This window comes from Ammospiza caudacuta, chromosome 1 (genome assembly GCF_027887145.1).
Source record: "Ammospiza caudacuta isolate bAmmCau1 chromosome 1, bAmmCau1.pri, whole genome shotgun sequence".
Classification (NCBI taxonomy): domain Eukaryota; kingdom Metazoa; phylum Chordata; class Aves; order Passeriformes; family Passerellidae; genus Ammospiza; species Ammospiza caudacuta.
Window position 1 is genome coordinate 130392856 of NC_080593.1, and position 13747 is coordinate 130406602.

The window sequence follows — 13747 nt, forward strand, 5'->3', positions numbered from 1 at the left end:
CACCAGTGGTGCCAGGTATCACTTCCCTAGAGTTAAATGCCTGAACCCTACTGTGAGCCTACACTGAATTACAATTCCCTTTAGGTAATTTCATTATCATAGAGTAGTATTAAGTGAGTTATATGGCTGTATATTCTGAAAAATGGAAGCCATATATAATCACATCAGTAATAGCAATAATGGGTTGGCAATTTATGTTTTATGACAGATTCAGAAGATATGAGTGATAATAAAGTACCAACTGCTATAACTTGGCACCCAGCTCTAGAAGCAGTCATTCAGCCTAGCAGGATGTATGTCCCTTGTGCCTTTGTAGATGACGCATTGGAACAGAAGTTGCTGACTAAAGAAGACATAATACACACTACCACCACAGTAGTTTTGACATGAAAAGCAAAATCCCAAAATTTGAAAAGCAAAAAAACTGTCCTGGACAGCTTTCCTTTAAAATTATTTTTTAAAAACCAGTATGAGAATTCACTGTATTCTCATAAGTTCTCTGTTTCCCCTCATTTAATTCCTTTGGTTATAATCCTGGCCAAATATTTTCCTCATCACCGCATTATGTGAGAAAATGTTTTAGGGCATATTTTGATAATGAACTGCTTGATATCAGATTGCAAAGACAGCTTATAATGTCATCATCTCCCTTCTATGTTCTTGTCTGCTGGTCCTGCCCCACATTTCCTCCCCTTTTGACCAGCATGAGCAATCTGCAACCACATAATTGACTCATGTGGCTGGAAAACAGCCTTTTCCCATCCCCTCAGTTATTTTTCAGTGGAATCAGTTCTTTAACCCAATCTACTCAGTAGTTGTAAGTGTGCCAGCACTTGAAGGACAGAGCTGGTGGGGGAACAAGAGGCTGATCTGTGCAGCACTTCCTCTGAATCTTGTCATCACATAAATAAAATTATGTATGTGTTTGTGGCTTATATGATGTTATATGTTTCTTTTGCTAACTACAAGAGTAACATCTGCTACATACAGAATTAATAAATCATGTAAGTTTTGTCTTTACTTCAAATTTCTGATAGAGGGCAATGTTAGAACAGCTTATCTTCTGTCCTTGTTTTTCACAATCTGTAAAGGATGGTATGTCTGGCTCTTCACAGACGTGCAGCAGAGCTAATAATTCACTCAAGGTTCCTGGGAGCTGGAGTCCCATTTTGTCACACATACCTCCAAGGCAACCACATGGACTTTGTGACACTTATCACTGCCAGTTTATTTTTAATTTGCCAAAAGGGTGGTGATTTACCTGCTGGTAAATTTAGATCTTTGAGTATATTCCCCATTTCTTTACCAAAATGAAATTATCTCACAGGAGGCACTGAAGCTTATGGTAACACTTACTCCTTATTTATGAGGATAAGTGATCACCAGCAGTGGCATTTTGGATATTTTGAGTCTATTCTACAAATGTATCCCAAAGTTCAAACAAGCAGTACATTTTATTCTGTCTGACACCTGGAATGCAGAAACACAATAAACATTTTTCAGTTCATTCCATCACATCCCTTGCATCTTTTTGTCTTTTGTTTATTCTGGGGCTAAAAACATTGGAAGTCTCTCTTTTTAGCTGGCTTTTCTGGAGCTGAGCTAAATAACATACTAGATTCTTCCATGTCAAATTCCTTTCAATCACATTTGTTCTGCTTGGATGGATTAGTAATGAGATCAACAGTGTTTCAATTAAACAATGAAGATAACACAATCTTGCACTGAATTCCCTGGATTTGGAAAGTACAATGAGAAACAGCACCTTCTTAAGATAAGGCATGCATTGAGAAGAAAAGGGATAGCTGGAAGAACTGTTGACACTTGTTACATGTATTTGAGACAGCAGTAAGATACAGAGGCACTTTTTCTTGCCTAAAGCACAACCTAGATGGCAAAAAACCAAATTTGGTAGATGCAGTTCCAAGTTTCATGTAAGGTAATGCCTAACACGTTGCAGGTGAGAAAGGATATGTAAAGGTGTGAATAATAATAAATTACAATAGCAAAGATATCTCTTTAATATTAATTTCACTCTTAAATCTCAAATATAAGTCTCTCATATATATTTTATGAATGAGGAGAATGAAGCATTGGAAAGGGATCTGACTTGCTCTCATTCAAGCAGTGTTTGAGTGAAGATTGAATCCAGACTTCCAGCCCTGAGCACATGGTCAGAATGGCCCCGTGAAAATTGGAGGAATTTGCTACCTTCTGTGGAAATTGCCACCTTCTCCAGGCTGTCTTTTCTCATCAACAGCAGAAATCTAGATTTGTATTTGAGGATGGACCTTTACTAATAGGACTGCTGGTTCCTACCATGCAAAGGCTGGCTGAAAGGATGCACTTCCCAATAAGGAAAATGAGCACAGGAGAGCTTCAAAAAGGACAGAAATGGTGCAGTTCAAGTTGGGATCATTATATTTGAAATCAACTGTCTAAATGCTGTATTTTACTTGTGTTTCAGGTAAAAATGTATTTAAGAAGGGCATAATTGCCAAAGGAAAGAAATGGCCTTCTCTGGCTATGACAGAGGGGAAGGTCATCTAGCTGGACAGAAATTCATGGAAAACCTTATTTCTTCACATTAGATATATATATTTAAAGAGATATTTTGGCAGACAGTGCTTGTGGCAATGCAGAGCACATGCTGCTCACAGAAGTGCTTGGTGGATCACTTCCCTTCCTGTGCAACTGAATAAAATCCCTGTGCTAACTTCAGCAACTGCTTTGGTTTATAACTATTATTGGGATAGTAACTACTTTTTTTCTTTCTTAAAAGGTGTTTTGCATGTTTTATTTCTTTTTTGAGCAAGTTAATTGATCTTGACTTCTTCACTCTCATGTGCTTTTCTTCTTCTCAGTGTGTTTTTCCTCTATGCTCATTCTTCCTCACGTTTTGCACACTGATCTGCTCCTGCCCTCCACGAGCCCTCCAGGGCAATGCTGTCCTGCAAGTGGGGGATCACTATGGTTGCTGTGATGCGGTAGCCATGATTTGGAGGTAGCTCTTGAGCTTCTGTCACCCCTCTTCTTTAATAATGACAACTCCTGGGATCTTTTGGACCAGAGGCTTGTGGGTTTCCAGGCTACCAGGAGCAGGAGTTTATTCTGATCTGATCTTCTAGTTGCATCACTGGGGTTTGAGGAGCCATTGTCTGTTAATACCTGGAGTTACATTTATACAGTAGATTGGTAGGAGCTGTGTATGCTGTGGTCATGAGGACATGAGGACGTGCCTTGGGAAAGCCTGGATTGCCTCTAATGCATGCCCAGACAAAATGCCACAGCTGTGGGACCTGTGCAGAGCAGTGCAGCTCTGCAGGATGGAGCAGGTTGCTCAGAGAAGCTGTGGATGCCCTCTTCCTGAAAGTGTCCAAGGCCAGGCTGCATGGGGCTTTGAACAATCTGGCTGAGTGAAAGGGGTCTGTGCCTATGGCACAGGGTTGAAACTAGGTGATCGTTAACATCCCTTCTAACCCAAATCATCCTGTGATTCTCTGATTCCATTTATGTCTCTGTGGTGAAGTAGATCTCGTGTCTGTGTGAAGGATACACAGCTGAGCAAAGGCTGACTGGCAGAAAGAGTAGGTGCCATTTCTGTGCTTCCTTGCTCTGCACCAAAATAGTGATAGCAATGTACAATCTGCAGCATGCCAGCTACAAAAACTACAAAATAAGTAATTTTAAAACCCCCCCTCTGATTACATTTTATTGATATTTGCTATTTTCTGATGCCACTAACAATCCCCACCTTTGAGTTTTTCTACGCAGCCCATGATTTTTTCTTTTAATGAACATGCAGTAAGTGGGTAAAAACCAGTGTAATACTGTATGCTCCTCCAGTCCCTGTTGCAAGCATTGTGACACCGCCTCTGTCTCCCCACATTTGCAGAGAGACCTTTTGCCTTGGTAGCTTGCACATCCCATTGGTCTTAATGGCACACAGCCAGTCTGAAGGATTAATGCAGACTGTGACAACTGATAAGAGCTGGTGCTTGCAGGGAACCCAGGGTATTGGAGATCTAATACTTGATATGTCCTTTGCTGAGCTGGAGATGTGCACAGACTGCTGGATATTTCTGCTAGTGTGATTATATTTTAAATTTGACTTCTAAGTACTCAAAGTAGGCTATTTTTACAGAGTTATATATATTTAAATAGGTTTCTTTAAAGTGTCCCTTTATGGAAAGGAAGTGTGCAGGGCTAATTATGGTTGAGCACTAGCCTTATATATCCAAGGCCATAACATACCTGTAATCTAACCCATGCATCTGATTTTTAAGGGCAGCACACACAGGCTCCTGGCAGCTTCCACCTCCCATCCAGTCACTAGATAGTTAATTTTCCAGATTTTACATTTCTATCATTTTTATTTTCAAGTTCTTAATGAATTTATACAAGACATAGAAAACACAAATGGGTGAGATACTCCTTAAAAGAGAAGCCACTGCCACCGAGGCCTCTTAACTATTACAAAGTCATGCTGTTTTTAATGCAACATTCATGTGTATGTCACACCAGCTGTTTTGCTGGATTAGCCACATGACTCACATAGCATTATATTCTTTCCCTGACAGTATTCAGCAGAGGAAGGGGCAAGAAATATCCTAACCATGTTTAGCTGAGGACTGGGGTAAACTATGACTGATTTCAAAATTTCAGTGTGTTGCAACTCTGAACACTGGTGTTGGTGTTCATGCCCTTACCAACTCCTACAGAGTTTTAGCCATTGGTGATATCTGTCAGCTGGGAGTCCCACAGTTGAACTGTCTCTCATGAGAAAGAACCTGACTTCACGTCACTCCTAAATGGGTCACATTTTGGTTTCTTCAACTCTCCATTCCTCCTTGTATCAGAAGAGAGAATAGAAATCCACACTACACATTTTCTGTATTGTCATTATCTGATGCATTTCTGGTACTCATGTTTCTGTGCTTAAGCAGACTTTTCCATCTTCAGGCTTATCCACCCTGGAAATAAGCTGTTGTTAAGGAAGTTAAGAGTGTGAAATTGAAGGTCAATATTTTGCACAAACTTTTTGCGCAGCTACTCCTCTGCACTTGGAGGGCTTTTAAAAGTGTCTTCCAGATTGCTTCTACTGCATACTGAGAGCACGTTGTGAAGGTGCCAGCTTACTCCCCACAGCTCAGATCCTTTCCCACTATACCTCAACAGGCAGGGCAGATGTGCTGAGCCAGGTGCAGTGCACAGCAACACCATCTGGGCAGGACAGCCATGTCCCCTGGCAAGCTCCATTGCTAGCCCTGTGCAAGCAGCCCCTCCAGAAGGTTGTTGATGACCTCCCCCAAAGCCTCCTTTAAGCCCCTCTGACTCTATTGTTCCTGAAATAGGGCGAAGTGCTGTCATTGTGTGCATAGACATGGCTGGGCACAGCACAAAAGAAAGGGCAGACAGGGTTGTAGGTAAATAACTTGGCTGCGATTTCACAAATTCTGCATAATATGGAAGATTAAAGTGATTTCAAAAAGAAGTAGAAAAAAGATTAGATTTTAAAAAAGGAGAAAAAGAATGTCCCTCCATTTTTCACGTCTGCATTTGCTGTGCAGTCACAAATGATTTGGCACTCTGATTCAAGGAGAATTTTGTCATATGGGTGAGTTTGGAGGTAATCTTAGTATAATTCTTTAGCTTGTAGAGCAATAGCATGTCCCAGGTGGAGCTCTGCAGAGCTGTCAGTTTTGTTTGTTGGTGTGGTTTTTTTGTGTTTTTTTTTTTTTTAATTTTATTGACAGAATTTCTGAATATTTGAGCTACAAGAGCAATGCAGAAATCATTTATTCTGTAAGGACTTTTCCCTTAAAGGCAAGCTCACAGCCTAAAAGGTCTCCCAGGCTCTGTGGAGGGCTGGCAGGAGTTTCTGAGTGAAGGCCAAAAATATGTTCTTGCAGCAGTGTTTCCAAACTGATGGCACTACAACAGAGGCAGCTCCACTAGAGACGAAGCAAGCAAACCCACGCTTTGGCAGGCTGGGGAGTTCTGCCTGCCTAGACGTAAGGGTAGCTGTCATCTTTTCAGCTTTATTTGTCTTTGCCTAAGGCACTGGGAGGAATTATGTTCATATGGTAAATAAAAATAGTCCAGGTAAAAATATCCTGTGTCTTTATCCTCTCACTTTTATCTTACCCAAGAGTTATCTGCATCACTTGGGAAAGCTGATACTCTCTGAACACAGCACAAGCCCTATATAGTGTTGGGTGCTGTGACTAATTACTGGGTAGTTACAAGTGCTGAAAAGAGCAAAGAAGAAGACAGACCCCCTGAACTTTCCACTGTTTTTGTCTTGCTTTAGCTGCCATGGGCTTAGCACTCCTTTCAGCTGGGGCCAAGAAGAGGTTTCAAATGACTGGTGCAAATGGACTAAAATTTCAGGGTAGCACATGCCTGGGAGGACATTCTCTTCTACCTAGCTAATTCCCAAAATATAATCAGCAGGCATCAGCTGAGCTGAGGGAGCCTCTCACTTGTACAGTGCTTTACCCTGCTGGTTGACCTAGTTGCTGATGCAGAGAGTTACACACAATGCCAAGCCTGTTAAGTGACTGCAGCTTTCTCCGCACAAACAAGCAAACAAGAAATTAAAGAAAAGCTTCAGCAATGCCGATAAGCTTGTAGGGGCACTTAGGGCTTGTTTGTTTGGTTTGGGATTCAGTTTGGCCTTTCTCTGAACCCAGCTAAGATGGAAAGCTGTAGTAAGCTTCAGTGCAGCACATGAGACCGGAGGAGGCCAGAGGTGGCTGCAGCTCCCTGGCCATTTGGGGCTTGCAAGAGCACACACAGCATCAGTCCTGCTCTGTGTGTCAGCTTCTCCAACGCCCTGGAAGTGTTTGCTCTGTCATGCTGGTGTTGAAGAGATAAAAGGAAAGATTGAAACCATCTGTGCTATAACACACCCTAGCCAAAGGTGTCCCAGGGTTTCTGAAAACGAGCAGTGTCAGTGACGTTGCCCTGCCTGCTTGCCCATGATTGTCATATCAATGAACATTAAAGAGACTTTAATGTTGAGGAACTTCGAAGGGGCCTGAAAAGTGGAAAAGTGTGTAGCAATTTGTGCACAGTAGCTTGGTAAGGTCTACATCATCCTTAAAGGATCATTTAACTGCTGGTCTAAATGCTTTTCACTCCTAAAAGTACACAAATATAGAAATGCAAATACATTTAGTACTAGCCACATGTGTTTTAGACCTATACTTAAGTGCCATGTAAATGTTCTGGGGTAGCAGTTAAAAATAATTTCAGTAATTTTAGAAATTTTTTTTCAGTAAATAAACTTTGTTTTTAGTACCAGGCATTTAGTACCACAAAGTGTAGGAGATTATGGTAAAACATGATGATGGTGGAGAAATGAGGCTTGCTCCTGTAGGAGGCCCTTATCCCTGTAACACAGATAGGCAGGAACTGTTTTTATGTTCTACTTTGAAAGATTATTTGTGAACAACTTAAGAACTGAAGACAGGATTTATGATGCACAAAGAGAAGATAGTTCTTTGCTCAGTAGTATTACTGCTCAAAGAGCCAGACACTTTACTGGATCATTTGTTGCTCTGCCTTTTTCAGAATATTTTCATCAGGTGTTATTCTTATTTTTAGTATGTCTTCAGGCAGGGAGAAGTGACCCCATAATTTTGTTTTATTGAAAAGAAGGACCATGAATTTTCCTTCTCAGTTTGACTGTATATATGAGGTGTAGGCACTGTGGTACTGGGTAGAAGGCTACAACTTGTGGATAGTATTCAGGGCTGTGATGCTTTAGATATGTAACTGCAATAAGCTGGAGGTAAATTAATCTGATCTGCATATAGAATATTCTCTTAATGAAAAAGCACATGAAAGTAGACAGATCTTGATGGTACATCTACATTTTTAGGATCCTGATGATGATCACAGACCCTTTCAGCAACGTTTTTGTGAGACATGAATGATCTAGAAACCATTCTTCCTACTAAAGATGAAACTGTGGAAAGAATCTCCTCATCACCAGCAGCACAAAGGACCTCCCCAGAACTGCTTTTCATTTATAATATATTACCCTGGATAAACATTAATGGGCCACGTGTGCTAGAGCCAAACCTTCTGAACCAGATCCAACAACTGCAGGTGTTACCATGACAGTGTCTCCACCAGCTTCTGAGCAGCTCCACCATGCTGGCTCTTGTTCAGAGCCTGAGGCCTAAACTCAGTCCCACAGACCTTCTTTTCCTACCCAGCTAATTACTATCCTCTAGCACCCTTGCTACACAATTGCACAACCACAGCTAAGGTTTGCACTCTCCATGACAGTGCTGTCAACAAAAGGTCTCTTTGCATGGTTTTTGGGCTGAATGCTCAGAGATCTGTACTGCAACAAGGTCCCCAGGGATGTGGTCATGGCCCCAGACCTGACAGTGGGCAAGAAGACTTTGTACAATGTTTTTAGATACATGGTTTATGTTTTAGTCTGCTCTTTGGCAGGAATTGGATTGAATGATCTTGAGTCTCTCCCAGCTCAGAACACTGTATGATTCTAAGTTTCTAGTGTTTTCTGCTTTTCCCTCTTCTTGATATGTGACTGCAAGGATATTAGCACAACTCTTTGGTGAAAACTTTTGAGATCACTAGCTGCAAGAAATAAGAATAGAAGAGGGCTTAGCTTTATCTTTTAATTAAACCCAAAAACCCAAATAATGTTGCTCACTTACAATGCAATAGAAGTATCATCTGTTGGAGAAGGACAAACAAAGAAGCTAATATGCAAACTCAAGCTGTCCTTCAGTGCATGTTACTATGGCTGGTAGGATTTTTACAATCTGCCTCCCCTGCTATTGTCACTTTGTCCTGCCATGGAAGTCTTACTCAGCTTTAAGTGTTAGTGACTGATCAATGCCCTGCTAGAGCCTGGATGTGAGCCTGTTTGCTGGATGAACACAAGTGCCAGGAGTAGCAGCTGGCCAAGGGCTCAGCAGGAAGAGGTGTCCCTCCATCTGTAAAGAAAATCCTTAGTCATAAATGAATCAAACCAGAACTATTACATTATCTTATGCAATGTTTTTAGAAGGGCATTTATCCTGATATATTGTGAACCTGGAAATCTCTCTCCTCCCACTCCCCTGAAGATATGTATTAAAACATTAAAAATTGTGGCTGCTCATACTTTTATATTTGCAGAGTTAATTTCTAAAGCAGAGTGATTCTTTTTACTGCAAGATCTAACTAGAGGGTACTTAACTCTGCACCTCCAGTAATAAAAGAGGCACTGTTTTATTTATGAGAAGCAACTTCAAGGTTTATGTTTCTTCCTAACATCTCAGCAGCTGCATTACAAAAGACCATCACTTATACTGTCCATATTTCCATATTCTAAATATCACCAAAGCATGTAGACTACAAGAATCTGGACCTAATATCAGAGAAGCTCCTTTATCTCACTTCTTGCCATGCATAAGAAAAGCCCAGTCATGGTAAAATGCTCATTGATGCAAATTACATTTTAAGCACAATTGACATTCCAGGCTCAAATCTGGAAAAAAGTTCAAGGAAGGATTCCTTTCCAGGGGTTCTTTGAATTAATTCTTTGTGTATCATTGTAGCTATTAAGTCCTTAGTATTGGTCTTGTATATGTATGAAATTGTGATTACCCTGTGGTGAACCAAAGTACTGTTTTCACACAACATAGAGGACTGAGATTATGTCCATTATCACATTGGTACTGATTGTGGGTAACACTGAAGTAACTTTTATTAAATTGACCACTTCAGGAAACAGGCAATAGGTCACTGAACTTACCAAAATGAGTTATTTCTTCAGGATTTATTTGAAACCTGATTGCTTGCAAGAGATGAAGCTGAAAAATAAGACAAATGTATTTGTAACTAAGACCACATATCTTGCATAGTTTGTCCTTGGCCTTCTATTATATCTGGAGTTGTTATGACAAGTTTAAGGGATGTGTGGCCTTCTGGGCGAAATCCTATTTTAATAAAGCTGATGTGTCTGAAGCTTCTGTAAAATTATTGTGCTGAAATTGAGCAACTAGGATCACCTATGCTCGAATATGATTTTTTTTAATTATTCTTTTGCTTTAGGAGCACAAGTATTCCCACAAAATTCTCACCTAACTGAAGAAACACATCTGTGTTTTCAGAGGTCTGGACAGCTAATATGCCATGTTTAGGACTTCTTAACCTAAATAATTGAAGAAGAGAAATTTAAACATTTCTATGTCATCACATCCAACTGTAATTTCAGGGTGACTTTGATCTTTTCCAGCCTCCCAAAATACAATGTAGTGGCTTGAAACTTTGTGTACTTCTTTCCAAAGAGCTCCCCTGGTGATGGGAGGATATGAATGACTGCTAAAGCATTTTCTGCCTCATATTTTATCCCCTAAAATACTGCCTATAATTTGGTTGATTTTGCAATTACTGAAGTGGATACTAAACACTGAGAGATGGGATGTACTATTATTTAAATAATGTTATTCCTAATAGTGTACCAACATATCAAACTTCAAGCATATTCCAGACAAGGAGCCTTTGTAGCCAGTAGCTCCTTGTCTCACAGCTTAGTTGCTTCAGTTGGTGCTGTGACTGCCATTACAGTGACACTTTCAGAGCACCAGTCAAGCACATTAATGCAGCTTTAATTACTGATACAGTTACTCTACAAGTATATAAACCTCACTGTACCAGCCAGTTAATTCTTTGTGGGCATTTATGTTTATGATTTAACCCACAGCTCAAAATCACTAATCCTTTAATAAAGTTTGTTGCTTTATGTCTCTATATCATGCCCGATACAAGTCTTTCAAAATTTATTCCTCACAGGTTTAGAAGTCATCACTTCCACTATATTATTAAGAAAACATGAACTTCTTATCTGGGGTTTGGGTTGAATTTTTCATTTTTATCTTCCCCCGCAGCTTCTTTGGAATATCAGGTTTCTGATCTGCCTGCAAACCCCAAGCAGTTAAATACTACTTTGGGCAGCTTTTCTACTTAAGGGCATGATTTCAGATTGTTTGCTATGACAGCCTTGCAGTACCAGTTGTTATCTGGCACAGGTAAGTATTTAACTTTGTATTTTCATTGGAATCACACTCATTTATTCTCTGTTCAGTGAGTACTGGAAGTTTAACATGTCATTTGGATTCTCTGTGGTATTTTGAAAAATATCAGCTGAAGCATTATGATACAAGGAAAATAGGTGCCTCCCAAATTTGTCTCCAGTTTTCCTCCTCTTAGGGCATGCAAACTATGTGAAAACTTCACTTTTGGCTTGGCACAAAAGCAGTTCCACATAGAGCTGAACATTAGTGAAAACTAATTACACCATCCTCGGCTTCCCAGCAGTGAAAGAAAAGAGGAGTTATCAGAGGAGGATGAGCCAAGAGAATGACCTGGTTTTCCAACAGTGAGCACAGAGATACATAAGCTGTGGCTGATGAGGAATGCTAATGGTATCATGCAGCTGGCATCCCCTGCTAAAGCAAACAGCCACAGTGACAGCTTGGTCTGCCATCAGAGGAAATCAGTGCCTGTCTTGCAGGAAGCAGAGCTGCCTGCTTTCTCATCAGTGTCCTCAGGGATTTCGCTGCAGCTCTTTATTATCACCTTTATTTTATACTTCACTCATGGGGTCATTAAGCATGCCATGTGAATGTGTGATTTAGATCTCCCCTATGGGGCTCTGGTGCATGGTAATGGAACATGAACTGCATGGCTTTGTGGTGTCATTGTCCCACAGAGGCTTATCTAAGGTGTGGTAGGATGAGACAATTTGCCCCATGGATAGCAGCATTAACCACATCTGCTTCCCACAATATGGGCAGAAATCCTATCTCACCTCATCCCGTCCTTGTCTCCCTCCTCCTCCACAGCCCCAGGTTCCCTCCATATCTCCTAACATCCTTTGCCCCAGCAGCCTGCCAAGGACTGGCCAGGGAGAAGACAGTGTAGGCTGGGGCTGGTCCAAGCCAGTGCTGTTTGGCTAAACAGAGCAGATGATCACTGAGCTCCTGCTGATACCTCATCTCGGTGCAAGCAGCCACTCAGCTGCAGAAGAAAATGATGAGCAGAATGTGCTTACCCAGGGCCTGTTCTGCAAAAGAAGAGGACTCTATTTGCTAAATAAATCCTTTTTACTTGCAAGAAAAAGCTGAAAACAAAACCTTCTGCAGGTGGCTCATTTTAACATGACTTCCTAGAAAAAGATGAGTGCTGCTGTGGAGAAATGCAGAGACTTTGGAGTGCTAGAACCACAGAGCTGTATCTGACTGGAGCTGAGTGGAAGGCATAGCAAGTGTGATGGATTGCCTTTGCTGCAATGATAGACTGCTACTATTGGTGCCTGCAGCTTTCCTCAAACTGAAAAAGAAGCAGCTCTCTTCCACTTTCTGATATTTCTGTTGGAAAACCAAAGTTTAGAAGGTATGTATCATCTGTCAAAAATCTTTATAAATCTTACTAAGATAAAGATGAATAAAGATGATAAATAAAGATGCAGGGGCGATGAATACATACTATGGAGTGGAGGGGCAGAGTTAAGCAGAGCTTGCAGCTTCAGGCAGCCCTAGGCCAGTCATGCAGAATTTGTGGAGGTCTCATTTATCTAGATGGAGAGCCTCAAGGGAAATGTTATCCCAGCCAAAATGTTGGCAGGAGACAGGATGTCATTTGGATGATGTGAACATACATCTGATCAGAATTTAGAGACCAGACAGTTTACAGAGAAAATAATGAGGCAGAGCCTTAAAGTAAAAGCAACCAAGTACAGCAGTGTATTAGCTGTGGTCCTGCAAGTGGAATTTCCCAAGTCAAATCTCCCTGTTGCAGCTGTTTTTATTCAAGATTAACAGATTTATGAAGACATTGTATGGACAACAAAATTGGAAGGATGATTTGAATGTCTAGGGCTCTTCTTTTTCTTCTAAGGAAAAATGCCAAGATACCCTTTTTATTTCTATGTAATCCTTGGCAGAAGGGGTAATCCATGGTTGCTAATTTTTAAGATTTTACTGAGACCAGTATGATATTTGTGATTTTTTTAAAGTGTTCATCATGAAACACTGGTATATTTTCTAAGTTTCCCTTCTTCCCTAGTGTCAGCTCTTCCTATCATCTTCAGGGAGATTGAGCTGTTGAGAAGAATAACCCCTGCATACAAGGAGCAAGAAGACATGGAGCTCAGAAAATGGGAGAAGGTACTAGAGTGAGAAAAAATCTCTGAGGAATGGCAGAAGAGTGTAAGATTTAGGGATGTGCCTGGAGGGGCTGCAGCCAGGTGTGGGTGGAAGGAAGGGAGGAAGAACAGGGAGAGCTGGAGGTGTTTGGGAGGGGGCAGATAAGCGTGTGCAGGGTGAAAGGGGCAGAGCAACCTGATGTAGGTCTGGCTTGCTGTTGTTAAGTTAACCACAGAAATAGTAATTAATTGTCCATTTCTGTAACCCATTATGTTATGGAAGTATTTTCTCTAACAACGACCAGAATTTGCGGTATGCCTTATTTTGAAACTTTGAATAATATAAATCAAGATGGGACAGACCTTCCTTTTGAAGATAGAAGAAAATTTGGAAATAAGTGTGTCATGGTTTGACATTGGCCAAATGCCAGGTACCCATGAAAGCTGCTCACTCACCGTCCCCTGCTACAGCTGGACAGAGGAGAGTAAAATTTAACAGAGGGTTCATGAGTTAAAGACCGGGAGAAAACACTCCAAGAGCAAAACAGGCTCACCAAGCATACAGAGTGA